This window comes from Pezoporus flaviventris, unplaced genomic scaffold (genome assembly GCF_033815535.1).
Source record: "Pezoporus flaviventris isolate CSIRO_AGI_PZ_B2104156 unplaced genomic scaffold, CSIRO_AGI_Pfla_v1 ptg000037l, whole genome shotgun sequence".
Lineage (NCBI taxonomy): Eukaryota > Metazoa > Chordata > Aves > Psittaciformes > Psittacidae > Pezoporus > Pezoporus flaviventris.
The window spans coordinates 18,883,135-18,902,282 of NW_026892585.1; the positions used below are offsets into that span (position 1 = coordinate 18,883,135).

The 19,148-nt window shown below is 40.0% G+C and overlaps 1 long non-coding RNA gene across 2 annotated transcripts in view; it reads left to right on the plus strand.

Annotated features, from left to right (window-relative positions):
- The window catches only part of LOC133275122 (uncharacterized), a 42,058-nt gene extending 24,506 nt beyond the window's left edge, over positions 1-17,552 (plus strand). The window contains exons 4-6 of one of the 2 annotated variants that reach the window (XR_009745400.1): positions 1,483-1,699; positions 5,026-8,566; positions 8,602-9,164. This is a non-coding gene — a long non-coding RNA (uncharacterized LOC133275122). Of the gene's footprint in view, positions 1-1,482; positions 1,700-5,025; positions 8,567-8,601; positions 9,165-16,365 lie in introns of those variants that run through there. The other variant, XR_009745402.1, reaches the window with a different exon arrangement.
- Positions 17,553-19,148: the final 1,596 nt, after the last annotated feature.

A 19,148-nucleotide genomic window follows, 5' to 3' on the forward strand; every position in this document is an offset into this window, starting at 1 on the left:
CAGGCTTCTTCAATACAAATATGGTATTTGCTTCTTTTCCAATCAACAGACTTAAATGCTTTCCATTTAAGTAGTTTACAGATTGGGATGGCAATGAGCTGGCTCTTGGAAAATAATAAATAAACCAGATAAAAGTATTGAAGTAACAGTATTAATGTAGTCATTTTGCCTTCCCAATGCGTTAAATATAGAAGTGATTCTCTACAATAATTTTCTTTTGAGTGAGCTGAGGTTTGAGCTTTTAGCCCAGGAACAACTTTTCTAAGAAGACTGAATCATTTTAATTACTGGTTCTGTCCGGTCATCTTCCATACCAATGTGTTTGGCATCTCTCTAATCTTTCTTGCAGCTACAGAAAACTTTTTCAGTGATTCTCTGCTTTTCTACACTATTGCCTTTGTTTACCCTTAGTAGCCAAGCTAAGGGTAAAAGTGTGTTGCAGACAGCACTATTGCATGGAGTTGTGCAATAATGCACAGCTTCATGAAGGTTACTATGCTCTGCCAAACAGCCTTTGGCTGAATTAACCAATAGCCACCATCTCCTATTCAATTTTATGTGATTTAGTCCAAAGCCAACTGTCAGTCACAGTAGGGGCTGTGTTACTAAACTATCAGTGCAACATCAAGCAAAAGATGCTTCGGGTGCATGGCAAAGTAGTACCCACTCAGTGCTTTGCTATAATTACATGGATGTAACTAACAGAGGAAAAGGTGTTGTAAATCTTTTTCATCCAGTCTTTCACTGTCCTCGTCTTTCTCCAAACTGTAACAATGACCACAAAAGGCCTGGAATATTGTTGTTAAAATAGCAAGTGTTAAAAGTCAACATTTTTTAAAAAATAAAGTCCATTGCAATGAAAATTAACCCTTTGTAAATTTCCTCTTTATTTTATTTTTCCTTTCTAATGTTTCAGATTATATTAGCATTTTGTAAAGATTCTCAGTAAGTATGGATGTGGGAAAGAAATACTGCCAAGGTACCTGCCACATAGAGCTTAGTAAAACAAGTGCATATTCACATCAGAAGGAGAAATATACTACCTGACACCAAGGCCTTGAGTTTGCAGAAGACACAAATGCTCTAATCTCAGTTTGATTTTGTTTAATTTAAATATTGTTTTTTTTCATGTTAGATTAGGTCTCAGAAGCTATGGCTGAAAACAAGACTCTAATGAGTATGCAAAGAGTAAAGTGACACTAAAGAAAAATTTATTATTAGAGCTCAGCAATAAATGTTTTTCAAATGGCACTAACATTTTCAAAAGTTATATTTCTCTTCCAGAAAAGTCTGAACTGTCAGAATCTTAAACAGTGAAGTATTTTAGTTACCATATTGTATTGTAGATAAGCTCTTCTATGCTCCTCTGTTACTGTAAGCTCTGGTAGGCTTATGAAATTTCCTGCAGTCTAGAAGGGTTCAATAAATCTGGGTTTATTTTCTGTCTTGAAAGATATCAAACATCTTTTCCTCTTCTTCTAGGATCTTTCTAGAAAATGGTGGAGCTTCTCTCATTGCTAATTTTCTATAGCCAAAGAAGCCTCAGCTACCTACTGCGTGGGAAGAGAGGCTCTAAACCATAAACAGGCCAATAATACATCACACCATCTGATTACAATGAATGCGAAAGCAAAAGATGGTTGGAACGGTGCTGGTGAAAGGTTGTTTCAACTGGAGCAGAGGAGAGAAGGTTGTTCAAGTAAGTGAAATGGAGAAGCAGATGAGAAAATGATGCTGAAGCTTTCTCAGCTGCAGGAATCAAAATGAAATTTCTTTGAATAATGTTTTGTAACTGTGCTCTAATCCAGGAAAGTATGCTAGAGACAAAGCAGAAAGTCGTGATGCTCAGGTTAAGCCCCTCTGAGGCTACACTTCCTATCAGGGCACTGGTAAGGGCAAAATTTAATGATATTTTTCTGCTAACATCTGATTGCCTTGTCTTTAACAGGCAACTCTTTAAGAAAGTGTTTTAGCATAAATAGCATAATATGCATTTTGTGAAAGTAACAGAATTAAAATACAGTGCATGTTATACAAATAATTTAGGAACTAAATGCCACTGCCATTTTATTGAAGGAGCTGTTTCATAATCCTTCCATCTCTTCTCTTTTTCATAACGTTGAGCACTGGTTTTTAAAGTTATCCCTGCCAAGCATTTGGACAGACATTGATTATTAGGTAATCTGCTTATTCTCTTGTTCTCAGCTTGTATGAAATGCACACTATTTTATGTCTACTATTTAGCAGGTTTTTCAACAATCTATTTAAACTAGGTAGAGACAGCTTTAGCAAGCAGCAGTAATATGTAAGTGGGATAAATTTATCTTTCTGAAACTTACACTTGATCTTGCATGTTTTCTTGTTATTAAGGTTAGCTCTCACTCTCTTTCTCTTTTTAAAATAAGCAGTCTTACATTTTTAGGTAGCCTGCCAATATAGTTGTAAGTTTAGGGTGTCAATTTTTCCTTCTCACTCAAAATTCAATTCATTTATTCTCCATGAACTTGAAATCATCTTCATAATGTTTAGTCCCTTCTGGCTATAAAAAAAAATCTATGAACTGAAAAAGGCATGATGCACTGCTTTATAATGCTTAAGAGTAGGGTTTTTCTGATAAGACAATAATTTTTGTCTTATTCAATTTAAATAAAATAAACATTAAAATTAGTCTTCAAGAGCTCTGCAAGGGTAATACTTCAGTTGTAAGATAGTCAGAAGAGTTATTTTTACTTTGATCATTTCAGAGATCTGGTTTATCGCACATCCCAAGATCTAGTTGTGTCGGCACAACCAGAGGGAGGCAAACTGTGAAGTGGGGAGTTGGAAAGTGGGGAGGAAATAGAAAGTTTCTTCACTGCTAACTCCTCTGTATCATTTAATGACAACTTAATCCTTCCCTAATAATTTTTCACCAAAATTCTTCTACAAAAAAAGAGTTCCTTCCCATAAAATGACCACCAGCTGGGTTAACCACGGAAGGCAGGTTAGCGACTACTTTCATTAACCTTTTTGCAGGCAGGATGCAGTCTCTACCATAAGTGATACGTGCTTTTTCACAGCTCTCTCCTCACACCTACAAGGTCAGATAAAGTTTTTCTGTGATTACTGGGAACAAATCACAAAATAGCCAGCTCATCACACTGTAACTCATTTTTTCTGTATAACTTTTAGCAATAAGTACAAGGATGAACGAAAATCCTTCACTTTAGTGCTGCTTTGCAGTGTGGTTCTCGGAAAAGCATATTTTAATCTAAGTCATCAGGTATTGGTCACCAAGACTAATTTTGATGTGGCCTCAGGGTTTCCACCTCTCAAGGGTACTGATTTAATCACTATTTGCCCTTCACAGACATTTGGAGGAGACATTTTACAGTAAAACTCATAAGAATGTCTTAACCAACAACATATATGGCAACAGTGGTGAGCATCATAGAACAAGCAACCTATGAAGCAGTCAAAATATCTGCTTATAGGTCCCTTTCCTTTTGCACATAGTGAGTACAAACAGCTGGCTGTTACACTGATTTTTTTTTTATTTTTTTTTTTCCTGGTAGGTTCTTTCTAATAAATTGTATATGTGACTTTGGATACATAAAGTACTTTTACTGTCATTCTTATGGGAAGCACAATAGAGAAAGAACTTCTCACAAAGGAACAGCACAAGATTTATTCACTGTAGAAGACATAAGAGCATGGAGGATGGCTTTAAATGAAGATGCAAAACATTGGAGAAACTTCAGTTTTACCAGGTGCTGATGACACTTGAAACTACTTGCAGCTAGTAGGGATTCACAGGAAGATGATGCTGCCTTTCTGTTTCTCCATGAAAAGAACATGTAAATATGCACATAGTTCATTACTTTTAAAAGGCAGACTATCAGTTAATTTTGACAACTAAGTAGTTCCTCACAAATATGCAAATGTTCCAGCATTTGCTTAACTTTCTGCAAGTATTTCTGAGCCTACACTTTTTTCAGCCTCTTTAAATCAGAGAGCCTGACAAATAGATTTTGGAAAAACCAAAGGCTTCCTTGTGTTGTACCACTGCCACACTTTTAATTTGAAACCAAATAACAATTAGACTTAATTGTGAATATTTATTTACTGTTACCCCCATTTTGGCCGATTCCTCACTCATGTAAGTGGAAATGAATGCTGGTAATTAAACACTGCAACATCATTACTAGCCACTGCAATGCTGAGAAATGCTGATCTGTACCACCTAATCATTTTCCAAGCCTAGTGGTTGTGGTTCACCATGGAAATTATTCAAAGAGAGTTTTCCCAAGCTAACTTTCACAAGCTAGCAACATCATCACAACAGCAACAAAACCAGCTAGATCTGTTCTGGTTCTTATTGCTATACTATACACACATGATATATATAGATACACTGTCTACCATTTCCAGCACAGTGCCATGGAAGTGGCTCAGCCAGATTCATGTTCTGTGGCAGGTGAAGTATGTTGTGCTAAGTGATCTACATTTACTACCAACTGGCAAAACAGGGATCTGGGCATGTGGCATATCATGGCAAGAATTTTATTCACTTCCTAAATTCCCAAAAGATAATGGAAAAGACATGCAAAACATGCTCCTCAATGCATACAGCAGGCCTCTGGGAATGTAAGTTTAACATCAACAAGAACATGTACAACCCAAGTAATGCAGGAGATGGGTAGAGGTGAGGATATAGCTTCAGTCTGGTCAAGGTAAGACCAGACTGTGACCCAGCTGTTACCAAGAGTGCATCACTTGTCTTCCTCATGGAACTAACAAGCTCTTCTCTGACACATGCTATTATAAGCAGCTTTTTGATTCCTTGCAGACTAAGATTATGCCGTGTGTCTTTTCTAGTGGTTATATTTCTTCAGGAACTATAAATGAAATTTGATCCTTGAAACATATGTGTAGAAATGTGCTTTTAATGATTTTACACTGTGTATCTATAAAAGTTTAATGTGTTATATTAAGGTTACAGAACTAATCACCATCCCTGTTCTTCATCACCCTCTTTTATTCCAGCATGTTTGAAACTACAGCTTGATCCACAGTCTATTGAGGCCAGTAAGGGTCTTCCCTTGGCATCTGAAGGCTTTTGATCAGTTGTGTCAGTTCCTCAAGACAAAGACCCTATCTTTTGAGTTTATTGGTGTGTGGTTTACGTTGGTAGTGCTTAGTAAATGAGGTGAATTTGCTGCGTTAGAGACAGACAATATGTTGCGAGTTCATAACGCTCTTAACTACATAGTGAAGACCTTGCTCGGATCATGGTTCTACGAATACAGCGAATAATAAGTGAAATTCAAACTCTGAAACTATGCAATTCATTTCCGTTCCAGAGAACTAAGAGAATCCAGCAAGAATCGGTTCTCAGGTACTGTGGTGACCAACATTTCTAAAATACGCCAGCATGCAAGCTTTTGCTGAGTAAACTATAAACTTCTACGCTATTGCAGAATGACTGTCAGTTCCTGCCTCATAAAATCTAAATGTAACTTTTTTCAAAGAGTTAATCAAAGTACACCACCAAGAATAAGTCATTTCAAGAATTACCATCAACGAACTCATTTGAACCTAGCCCAGCTACTGCCTGCAGCTTCAAAGAGATGCAGCACTTATTCCAGGCACTCTCCCATTCCTCATTGTTCATCACATCTCTCTGGAAAATGGAAAGAGCAACTGTTACAGCTACAGAGAAGTCTGCAGAAGGGTTGACATCAAAGCTGTGTTTTCCCTTTCTCAGTGTGCTAGCTTTCACTTTTACAAACAGTGGCTGCTATATGTTTTGGCAGGCTTGTGCTTCTGGCTTGATTTTACACCACCTATTGTTAAAGGCCATTTAGTATTACAGTGAAATAGTAGGTTTGGTTTGTTTATTTACAATGTCTCTTTTTCTTTTGGAGTTTTTTTCTATTAAATGAAAATCTCTTTGCCCACAGAGGAGCTGTAGTAGCTTTCACTGGGAAAGTAAGTTTCTGTCAGTATTTTTTTGTATGTCTTCACTTTAAAAAAAGTGTCATGAAAAGAGCTGCAAAACCCACCATTGGTTGCAAAGAAAAGAAATTGTAATCAGTTCCTTACAACAGAGTAACAATTCTTTAATATTTGGACTATTCACTAGGAGTTCATTCGTGTAACAACAGCACATCCTGTGAATCACACCTTAATGTTGCTGAAGCTTTTTATAGTAAAATAGATTAAGGGTGGAGAATTCATGTAAAGGGACAAAAATGTAACTCACACATTAGTCAGTGATTGTGAATCAAAATTATTCTGGGTAATTGGGTAAGTCTGAAGGTGTTTAAGTGCACTAAAAGAGAGACAAGACAGTGTAAAATACTTTTGGGCTAAAGAAAGCATAAATCACAGCAACTTACCCTAGAATTCGACTCAGCCACTGCTTAAGTTATATACTGTGTAAATCCATAAAATCAGCTACCACAGGCTCTCAGTTTGTTGAATGTTTTAATTAAGGGGATTCTGTCAAGGTATTTCTCATTATTAGCAGAATATTGTATACAAGATGACTAGAGATGGGTGAATTCATTTTACCTCATTACAAGCCCATTCAAAGACCATTTCTAATCATGAAATATTATTAGCTTCTTGTTCTTTTCAGAAGATGATCACATAGAATAATAACTAATAATAAAATTGGGGAAGCAGAAGAGAAGAAAGCAGCATGGGAAAACAAATCTGAACATAGAGTGAAGAATGGATTAGATAACATGGAAAGAAGATCTGAAAGAAATACTAGTAATACATCCTGCCCATGGTCCAAAGAAATATCTGACATGTTGTGTAGCTGGGTGTTATTTTCTGACCTGCTAAGTAAGGTTTAAATTGCATTAAAGAACTGTCTGCAAAGTCAAGCTAGCTCTGCAAAACCTGTGGATCATAAGAATAATGTAAGATGTTCACAGACATTGAGTTTGCTCAAGACTGATGATAATCCCTTGTGAAACGCAAACTGAAATTTGTTTGCCTACCAAAATAAGGCCTTTTTCTTACCCCCCTTCCCATTCACAGACACAGGCATGTTGTTGGCTTGTTATTGTAGTTTATGAATGTTGGCCTTTATTCCTGTGAAATTAGTCTTATCAACTTCATCTGACAAAATGTAAAATTCTATGTAAAGTTGACAGACTTGGAAAAAGTAATAGAAATTAAAAGGAGATAAACATAGCTTTATGAAACTGTGTTTTTTGAAATAGTTCTTTTACTCTGAAGGGCTACGTAATTACACCAAGCCATATGTGTGTCTTTTTTTTCTTTAATATATATTCCTAAAACTGGACAAGTGCTAATAGCACCACTCAGGAGAATGACATCTATCATCTAGAAGGTTCTCATTATAGCTTACTTTATCAGTTCAATGATGGGAAAAAAAAAATCAGCTATAAATCAGAATCTCCAAGTAATATTTTAGCTGAACTTAAAATAATATTCTAAGGTCTGATCATAAAAATGTGGCATTAGGCAAAAGCTAGCCACACTAGGTGTCACTTCTTGTTTACCTGGAGACCTACGTCATGACTTACACTATTCTCACATAGTACAGGACAGGTGGAATTTGAAAAATACATCCCATAGCATATAAATCATATGATATAAAGCAAACACTCCATAGGTTATGGGGTTTACTATTCTTGAATCAAGATTTCTTATGCCAGTTGGTAGTGTTTTATGCTCTTCATCGTTTTTTTTAATAACAACCTATTTGATCTTTCTATCTAACTGCTCTCATGTTAATAATTATGTGGGATTAAGAAAGCTCTAATTTTTGACTGTGCATATGGGAGGATGTATAGTTATGACATCCCTGTAAAATCTTTGTGAGAAAGACATGACCCAGGGCAGTGCAGAAACTCTCAGAAGAGCTGATGAGCTGGGCATAGTGCCACACTGACGTAGCTGCCCTGTGCCAGCTTGCTGTGCCGGCCTGGGTGGTCGCCATCCCTCAGAACCAAACATCCTCCACAGGACTCCTTGCCTGAGGGTGGCAGGGGAATTTCTAGCTCCAGTGCTTTAATAGGCTCTATTTTAGCTATGTCAGTGTGTCACAGTCTTTTGGTTACTTGCTGTCTTAGGCAGGGAAGCTGCTTTTTGCAGGTGGTGGGCTGAGGCTCTGTGAGGCTTGCAGGACAACCTGGGAGTCACCAAGCAGGATCTTAAAGCCCATGTCTCTTTATCACACACAAGAATGATAGGAACATTTTTCTTATTTACTGTGACTGACATTGGAGACTAGCAGGCATTTTGTCTTGGAAAAGCTGTCTGAAGACTGCTGTCTTCACGCTTATTCCAACAGCTCCATGAGGCAATACAATGGATATAAATTTTTTGGTTTTGAAGCTTTTCTTCAGGCTGAGCTGCTTCAGTCACTGGTTTGGTAAGCAGCCCCACAAGCACGATGGAGAGGCAGAGACTGATACGGTCTTTGAACTATTTGGAGTATGGGATAGGTAGAAACATGTCAGACTTGCTTTGTCTCTAGAGTAGTGTGTTGGAATAACAAGATCCTCTTGTTCTTGTTTAGCCACGCTGCTGCTACATAGGACAAGTGGAGAGGGAAGGAAGTGGAGGGGGGAAGTGGAGGGGGAAGTGGAGAGGGAAGGAGAAACTTAAATTCTTCACCTTCCCTATGCCTGCACGGGAAGCTGAATTTCCTGGTAGGTACTTTCTGCTGCACCCTCACTTCCATGGCCAGTAACACACTGTGTGGCTGGGAGGCATAGACTTCTTCATTTCCAACTAGACACCATTAAAATCTTGTCCACTGTGTGGAAGACCATATCCATTTTGGCTGATGATGGAAAGAAGGATCTAGGAGGAAGGAAGAAGAGAAGGCCACGGTGGACACAAATGGTCGTGAAATACTTCAGTCATGCTGCTGTTTGAAGACATAGGGACTGGGGGACTCCAATGTTAGCCATGCAGTGGGTGGGAAGCCATCTTTTACACCAGAAAAACAGGTCTGGTAGGTTACTGGACTGCAGCACTCTGTAAGAGGATGGGCATGATTTTTGCATTTCCTTATGCTTCTCAATTCATCACATGAAGAACTGAGCTGCAAGCACTTGGGTGTGCTTGGGAGCGGGTTGGTTTCTGTTTCCTTTCCACACCTGCTCTGGGGTTTGCACACTGGTCCCTGCTGTGCAAAAAGATAAACAGCAAGAGGGGAGCTCCACGCACTTCTCATCCTGCCTGTTCCTCTCAGCCCCTCCACGTACTTGTTACTGGTAAAAAAACCCAAAACACCAAAAAAAAATGCAACCCCAAGTCAAGTCCTTTCAGCAGATTAAACTTTCTAACTGAGCCATTCTTGAGATGTTACTTCCCCTTGCAGGTAGTATTTGCAGCATAGTTGCTACTAACTCTCCATGCAAAATACACTACCTTTTTCACACCTTTGCATTATTCAGCATAAAACGTATTTCATGTAACAAATTCCTTCTCTCTCCTCTGAGTGGTTTTTTCTAAGATAAGGCTAATCCTTCCTTTTCCCCTGACAGTGGCAGAAAGAACAGGGGGAGCTTTCCTTTGCTTGCATACCTGCGTCTGCTCACAGAGTACCTGGGGTGTCCACAGGTCCTCAGCTCTGTGGCGGTAGGGTGTGATACAGGGAATTAACTCAGAATAAGGGATGATGCAAGGATGGGGTTTGTGAGAGCTCTGTCCTGCCTCTCCTCTCAGCGACAGTGCTGTGATTAGAGCCAAGCAGTTTACTGAGGACAACCATTACCGTTTCCCGCCCAAGTAAAAGCTTTCCTGGCTGCACTGCCCTGCCTTCCCCTCGGTGTTTCAGCCAGAAAAGCTACGTTAACTTGCACCGACTCTGGGGTTGTGCCTGACTCTTGTCAAACTCAGAGCGCACACCTGAGAGCAGCGTTCGCTCGGACATGAACGGGCCCAGGAAAGCCCGGATGGCCATGGATTACGCCGTCTCGATGGGAAGGCGAGGAGCGGGAGGAGCGGGGACAGGCAGGGCCTGCCGTGCTGCTCCCGAGGCGGGACACGAGGTGGCGCCGTGTGGGGTGACCTGGGCCCCGCTGGAGCCCCGGGGGCCGCGCCGGGTGAGGAAATGAGTCCGCGTTTCTTGTTCTGTCACATTTTAAAGGCGCTTGCTCATGCCCGGGTCTGCCGGAGGACAGGCACACCCCTCCGGAGAGGTCCTCGGCAGCCCGGGCTGCCCTGGGAGGGTTTAGGCCTGAGATCGGACTGAGAGGGCCTCAGAGGCCGGCAGTGCCAGCCCCCTGTTAACCCACAAAGGGGGCACCTGGTTTTCCAGACATAAATATAAAACAAAATAAGAAATGAATGGTTATCATTAGGAAACGGCTGGGGTAAGTAAGGAGGTAAAGGTGAGAATGGCATTGCAGAGACTTTCAGGGTTTTAAAAGTTGGCACAGAAGTTTTTTTCTCTCCCTCGGTCCTTTGAGGTAGGCTATTTCTATGAAGAAAATTCTGCTCACATTACAAAAGGGGCATGTCAAGGGGTTTGACTGTCATTTAGGTTGAAATGAACTTTGTCACCCTGTTTAAATATTTAAGTCTCCTGACACAGGCAAATACATTGGGAAGTGCTAAAAAATATATTTAAAAATACAGCTGCCTTTGAGATGAAGCATTTCTATTCCCACTGTATCAGTCCACTTCGCTCAAGCAACCCTGAAGTATGGCAGGAAACTGCAGACCAGAGAAGCAGGTCCATTATCAGAATCTGTCTATTTGTGCATCTGGAGTGGTAACACTTTGATTTATAGTTTCAGCCACTCTCTTGATTAACCAAGAGGTTAAGCATTACAGTGATAAGCATGTGTGTCAGTTTACTTTCTGCATCCAGTCATGCTAGTGTCCTAGTCTCTTAAATAGCTGTGTTTTTATTACTGTTTTATACCAGTTTGCTTATTGGTGAAATTTAGGGATTTTTTTTTATTTTCTCTTAACAGTCTTAACTTCCCCCCACAAATACAGGGTTTCCACCGTTTCGTTGGTACTTGCTTGTATTAAAAGTGCTAATTTAACTTAGAAAGTGGTCTTCAAAACCCATTCTATAACACATCCTTGCTTTGGATGTAACATTAAGGAAGGTACTGGATGCACTTTAAAATAAAAGGTCATTTTTTTTTAGATCGAGTTGGATAGACTGGAGCACCTCCTGTATGAAGATAGGCTGAGGAAGTTGGGGCTGTTCAGCCTGGAGAAGAGAAGGCTGCGTGGAGACCTCATTGCAGCCTTCCAGTATCTGAAGGGGGCCTATAGGGATGCTGGGGAGGGACTCTTCATTAGGGGCTGTAGTGACAGGACAAGGGGTAACGGGTTAAAACTTAAACAGGGGAAGTTTAGATTGGATATAAGAGGGAAATTCTTTCCTGTTAGGGTGGTGAGGCACTGAAATGGGTTGCCCAGGGAGGTTGTGAATGCTCCATCCCTGGCAGTGTTCAAGACCAGGTTGGACGAGGCCTTGGGTGATATGATTTAGCGTGAGGTGTCCCTGCCCATGGCAGGGGGGTTGGAACTTAATGATCTTAAGGTCCTTTCCAACCCTAACTATTCTATGATTCTATGATTATATAAAATCATTGTTGGGAGAAATTGTTGTAGTGTGTATCAGGGCAAAAACCAGTTTTGTGTTGGTGTATTTTGTCTGAGATGATCTCAAAAGGCAATAGCTTCCTGGGCAACTGCGAGTATGGAAGGTGAAAGCTGGAGGGACTTGTATGAGTGGGAGCCCTTAGTCAGAATTTCAAGTCTTATCTCAAGTGTAAACTGTACACACCATACTGACAGGTTCATCCCTTCTTGTGGAGGTGGAGGATCATCATGATCATCCCACTGTTTTCATCTCTTGTGGGTCACGCAAACTATTCTCTGAGAGGGTGGAACTGGGGACTAGGGTGGAAGAGGCTAGAAAGGACTGAGAGAGATCACCTCATATGTATTGGTGGAAATAATACCATAAAGGTAACACAGCCTGGCATGAACAGCAAACCTCTTGTTTTTTCTGATGATTTCTGAACCTCCAACTCTGACCCCATGCTGATTTGGTTGTGGTAGGCTTAACTGGTTACACAAACAGCTCCCAACCTCCAGATGCTACAGAATTCCACAGCTAATGAGTAGTGAGTCATTTTTACATCCTTACAGATGACTTTGTTCATTTCTTGAAGGCAGAAAATATCCAAGGCATTTTTTCACAAACATTTTGAGTAAATCCTTCTCTACCTGAAGGAGGAAACTGCTCAGACTGTGCTTCTGTCCTTACAGTAACAGGGCTATAGAGGCCTGATTCTGAAAAGTGCAGAGCATACGCAGCACCTGCCAAGATAAATGGGGGATGGAGATTCTCCGGGGTACTGAAATAATAATCACTTCAGTTTCCCTACTACAGTTCTTTTTTGAGTCTGTGACTGTATAAACCATACATTGCATATTGACATTTATGTCCTTCAGATGTATGACATCACTTGTCACTTAATGTTAATTTGTTCAAGCTATACAAAAGCCAAAACAGATCCTATGTCTGAAATCTGAGCTCCTAGTTACGAAGGAACATACTCTTACTGACTGACTCATTATTTTTTTGGTCTTATGTTCAAGCTAGTAGAAAATGAATATGAAACCAGGAATTAAGACAGAAGTTAAAACCTGCAGAAGAGGTTTTAAGCAAACTGTGAAAACTATGCAAATCGATGTCCAGATCCCACCTACTTTCAGTCACAGAAATAGTCAGTGTCTAAATAAGCACTTCCAATGAGCAGTGTGATGGGGATTCATTCAGTGTGGCAATGATGTGTTTGACCCCTGGTCAGCCTATAGGTATGTGTCTATATATGGGCAACATGGACACTATCTGCATGACAAAGTATGTGCATGCTAAATATATTGGGCCAGCAGTTTCAGCAATCTAGTAATATGTTTGGGGTATATTTGTTAAAACTTTATTCTTTGTGAATAAAGCAACTTATGTTTGTAGTCTGCAAAGATACACTTGCAAAGATTACTTATTTGTCTATCCATCTTCTGGCTCATTTGGTTTCAGACTGTTTTGTTGTGAAGTGTTGCTTTAGGGATATACAGTGGGATGTATGTTGCGGGATATAGGATGTTGTGTTTGAGGTGATGAGTCTGTGGTCCTCCTGTGCACACTGGATGTGAATTCCTTTCTGGCTATGTGCACCAGCTGCCAGCCAAGCTTTGTCTCCTGCACTAACACATTTCTGCACTGTGAGAGACACTTTGTTCACGTCTGGAGGGTAGCTGATGCAAATTGTCATGATCACAGAGGACAAAGCAATAGTTCAGACCTGCCATATAAGTGGATTTGAAAATAAACAGGCTAAAATCTTATATATGACCGTGTCTTCAACAGGAAGCCAGCAGAGGAAATGAAGCGAAGTGATGTGACATCTTTTCAGCAGAGAGGCTGTTCTGATCTAAATCATCTTTCTGAGATTTCAAGTCTGGATACATGAATATTTGTGAATTTTGGCCACCAAATATTCATGGATTACTGTAAATAGAAATGCATCCCCTATCTTCAGAGAGAAGAGAGCATTTTTGAAAACAAGGATGAGTTATGTGCTAGGAGAGAGGTGTTCAAAGAAGCCTCAGCCTGGGTCCATCTGTAGTTATCTGAGATGTTCTGGGAAAGAGAGACACTTGTGTGGGTGATGGTGATGTCTTCAAAATGCTCTGATGAGGAATGTGGTATGTGATCACATTTATGTCTCTGCATGGATGATCTGATTAAAACCATAGGAAACATTTGGGAGAGGACAGATGTGAGTTGCTCAGTAAAGAGGGTAGTGGGAAAAGAACTAAGAAAATATGTCAAGTCTTCAAATAGGAAAAGGCTAAGGATATAGAAGAAGTAAAAGATCAATTTGAGTCATGCATGGCTTGGTTTTATGTGTTTATTGGAAGAAGAAAGTTGAAAAGTAAAAATTCTGTGCTGAGCTCAGGAATACTCATATATGACAGCTGTAAACTGGGAAGATGTTTTTAAGTCCCAGCTTTGCAACATCACTATGATACCGGGACAGACAACATGAAAACCAGTTTTCTTTTCAGCTTTGGTCGATGATGTAGATAGAAGTGAGTGGATGTGCGCGTCTGTGCTACACCTGTTGAGCCCAGATTTGGGGTGATCAGTTTGTCATGCTGTGTGTTTTGCCACTCTTGGCTTTGTTCACAAAACTTAAAGAAATACAAGAAATATTAATGAAATTATATATTTTCTTTCCGAAGAGATAAATTACAAAAAGAATTACAGTCTTTTTAGTTACTTGGAAGCTTTACCTAAATAAAAGGATGTCACAGAACGTATTCGTTCTTTTGTTTATTTGGTTTTGTTATATGCTTTTATAGCTTTGCCTGGTATTCAAAGACTGAAGCAACTTTACTGAGATCAATAAGAAGCACTGATCCATCCCTCAACCTTCCCCAGACTTCTCCCTCGTGGCAGCTCCAGAGCTTTAACACTCCAGGTGGAGTGTGTCTGGCTCCAGGTAAAGTCTGTCAATATTTTTTATCTGATACAGTGTCTGTATTTTTCATACACATGAAAAAGGCAGGTTCAGCACTACCAAACAACTCAGAATTTGATTTTATTCTATCAATCAAGTTACTTGTCAAAACCAACCAAACAAAAAGTAACTTTCTTTAAGCTCCTGAAAAGAAATTGGAAACATAGCTTTTTCTTTTCTTAATTACAATACTTTAAAATAAATAGTATCATCTTCTGGTTTGAAAATACCAGACATGTTCAATTTCTTCTGAAATGTATTTTTTTTAAGGAAAGAAACTCTCAAAATTGCAATGAAAATTCTGTTTCAGGTTAAATTAAATATTTTCATGCAGTTCAAAAAGTTGTTTAAAAACTCAGATTTGCTTAGTGGTTTTAATTTTTTTCTGACTGTCCTGTGACTGGAAGCATCAACAACTACACAGCTTCAGTGGCTGACTCTAGTCTAACTCTATATCCCTGAAAAAAGGCTGGTTTTCTTTCACTTATAAGTAGGGTCCTGTAGCCAATACTAGTGCTTGTTTTCCAGGAATTTAAGCAGTGAGGTACTCAAAAAGGACACATAGCATACAGAAGGCAGAGTGCACATGGCATACAAACCAAACTTCTTTCAGTTTAGACAAGTCAAATGATACTCATTCAAAACAGAGAAATTCCCCTACCGCTATTCTCCATCTTGATTCCTTTTATGCTTGTGAGTATTCTTTTGGATTCAGATAGACTTTTTTTTTTGTGGGCACCTCCTTTTATTCTGATCCTTCTACAATTTCCAACACCATCTAGCTCTTGACTTTCCTGATCAACTCCAGATCAAGGTGGCTTCAGGAAGATCACTGCTCTGCAATCCAGACTGGGAAAAAAGAAGGGTTTTTTCCACCATTCAGATGTCCACACTAATTTTACCAGTAAAGAAGAGATACTCAGGATTGTTCCTTTTCAAATTAGCCTGGAAAACAGACACATGCTACACCACATAGTCATCTGTAGATCATAGTGTCTGAACGTAAGTCAGTCTAGAATTTGCTAGTGGTATGATGGGTTAATCTTTGCTAACAGTCAAATGCCCATCCAGCTGCACTCCCTCTCCTTGGCAGGACAGGGGACAAGAATGAGAAAGCTTGTTTGTCAAGATGAGGACAGGGAGGTTACTGTACCAATTACCATCACCAGCAAAACAGACTTGAATTGGGAAAATTAATGTATTGCTAGCTTAAATAGATCCAGGCAGTAAGAAACAGGAATACAAACATTAAAAAACCACCTTTCTTTCCACCATTCCCAGGCACACCTTCACTCCTTCATTCCTGATACCTCTCACTGCCCTGCTGTGTGTTGCGGGGAATGCATGTTATGCAGTTTCTGTCTGCTCCAGTGTGGATCCTCTCCATGGCCTCCAGTCCTTCATGAAAAAACCTCTTCCAGTATGAACTCTCTATGGGCTTCAGTTACTTGAAGAATATCCATGTGCTCTGGCATGGTTCTCTCTGTGGGCTGCTGGAGAATATCTGCTCTAGTGCCTGAAAAGCCTTCTCCCCTGACCTTGGTGCTTCCTCTGTTGTTTCTCACTTTTTTCTCCCCCTCCTCCTCTGCTGGTCCAATGTTTTCTACCCTTTCCTACAGGTGCTTTCACAGAGGAACCCCAGACTCCCCTGATGGGGTCAGCGGTGTGTGTGTGTCTACTGGGGAGCTCATTGAAGCTGGCTGTGTTCAGGCAGCCCCCAACCTCTTCTCTCAGAGGTCACCCCTACAGCACTCCTGCCAAACGCAACCAACACAATGGCATATATATAGGTTTACCACATCACCCCTTCCTGTTCCTTTCATTTTCCCAGGAAGCTGTGGAGACACTGCAATGAAGACTGGTAGAGCTTGTGATGGCTCCAGCAACATACAGAGGGAAAAGCAGTGAGAGAGGCATTTGTTGTATATGCCTGAGGCTTGAAAGGCATCTCCCCAGATCTAGGAAAGTTATAAGATACCAAACTAGCTTGTACTGAAAAATGCTTGTTCACTAATGGCAATAACAACTGTGTCACGTGTTCACTGCAAAGATGCCCAAGGACACTCACCTGTATTGTATTAAAAAGGAAAAGACCAGAAATGTATTAGTGCTGGATAGATAAAATATTTAAATGGCTATAGCTAGATGGACTGTAGAGATTGTAATCTGATATGTATGCATGCATGCACTGAACATTTTCATACTAGAGTTGCAGCATAAATGACCCCATTAAATCCTGTTATTCTCCTAATCCCATAAGCGCTTAATCTCATTGCAAGTGTTGGAAATAATTATTCATTTATACACTTGTTTTTGCCACACATTTTATGTCAACAAGGAGTGTGCCTTTGACTAATCAGTTAAAACAGCTGGCAGATAAAGTAATGAATAAGAATCAAGAATGTGCTATTACTAGGAAGGACACTTGTTTTTTCTTTGGTCTGAGATGTTATTGGTTCTACAAAGAAATGTTGTATTATACACAAAGAAAACCTTTTGTAGGACAGTCTCTACTCTGTGTTAACAACCACCAGGATAAGGGTGAAAAATAAAGCTTAGTGGTTTTCAAGCTGTCTCAGTCTGCTGCTTTACTTATCCCCAGCTCCTTGCATTTTGCATCTGTGAATAGGTGGAAGGACTCAACTCTTTTCATCACTCTTCACTCTTCTTACCTCTCAAATGTTTGCCATACTGAGCTGGGTGAAGAAGCCAGATGTGTGAGTTTTGCTGGTTGCCAATTCCCTCCCAAAAGAGGAGATTCTCATGAAGACCATTGCAAGGAAAATCTCCTTCTTTTGTGCTCCTGCATGAGCTGCAGCAGATAGAGTCTATTCTGGTCACCAAGGACCTGTTTGATGGTCAGATATTTTTAAGTTTATTCACCTCAATTCTGTCACACTGGTCCACACCCCTCTTAGGAAACACTTTGCTCCCCTCTTTAGAAACAATCTGTGTGCATGCTGGGACTTATGTTGGGCTTACTGTTGCACTGCAGTAGTCTTGTAGGACACTGGGGTAGAAGTGCAAGCCACGGAGAAGGGTAACCCCCCCCCCCCCCCCCAGCTGGGGGTCTTACTGCTACAGACCAATATGGTGCCACTTGTGGGAAAGGGTCATGGTAGTCACACCTCAGGTGAGGACAAGGAGGCAGACACAAAACATATAGATGTTGGACTGTGGATATTTTTCATCCCTACTTGCTATACTTGCGCATGTGTTTATTACAGCTGTAGATGTATTTGTCACTACAGAGAAGTCCTACCCTTTCTCAGGAGAACAAGAAAAAAAGGATGATGATTTTGCTGTCACAGCTGTGTCTGGAACATAATGCAAGTCTTAAAGCATCAGGTAAGAACGGAAACATTTTAAAGGTTAAGGAATTCTTTAGGATAGGTAAGCTCGAAGTTATTTTTAACAAAGATGTTTCTGTAATGGTGCTGTACTCTATGAGGAAACTTCACAGTTCTCCATGACATTCACACTAGGTGTTACACCTTTGTAGAATGATGGCTTTGTAACTTTGGCTTTAATGTAATAAGATTAGGAACACTTGCAAAATCTACTCCTGCTAAAGATACTTCCCCTTTCACAGTCAGTACTTTTCACACAGGTGTTTATTTCTATAATTCATATTTACAACCTTTCCTGAAAAAGAGATTAACTATATTTGAAATTTTGGGGGACTACCTGCTACTTCTTAAGTAACTCCACTGAAAATGTTAAAAATAGGAATTCAAGGGGATATAACCATTGAAAATAGTGCGTCCCAATATATATTCAGTAAGACAAAATACCTGGAAGGCTTCCTACAGTCAGTCCATCAATTCCATCATACATAACCAAGAAATATAAGGAAAGATCCAAACCTTACCTAATATCTAGAAATGCTACAGTAATGGTCACATTAGAAATGCTGTTGATAGAAGGACACTCAGCTTCAAGCTCAATAATGACAGTAGAATAGGGACAATAATGAGGAAACTTGTTGAGAATTTCAGGAAATATTATCAGTGTTCTCACACCTTTGAGTAGGAAAGTTGTTCTCATTGAGGGTCCCTAGATTATCCCATCACCTTCACATAATGTTTGTAGAGTGAATGCTGGGCAAAATTGCAGATTGTCTTCCAATAGCCCTTATCTTTCTGCCTTCTGCCTAATGTAGCAAGGCATCTGAAAAGGGAAAAATCACGTGTGAGCCTTCCTGGAATACATAACATGTTGCAGGCATGCTTGCTAAGGATCAGTGGTATGGCAGTATCACAGCTGCTGGATGCATAATCAAAGATGTATCTCCATCATTGGTCTGTGGGACTGGAATCTAGGGAAATGGATTGCTGAGTCACGTATGCTCCATGTGCACAAGTATCCATTGCCAGAAAGCAGTGGTGTGACAGAAGAGTATTGAAGTGACACTGAAAACTGTTGAAAGACCCTGCTCAGGCCTTACCATTGTGGAATGCTTGAAAAACTTATTTGTATTCTTTGCAGATGTAACTGACTGGTTTTCAGCCAGAATATGCAAATAGAGGACCAGTTTTGGGTCTTGGGTCAATGAGATAATTCCTCCAACCTCATAGCAAATTTAGCTGAATTATATTATTCATAATGTGCCCT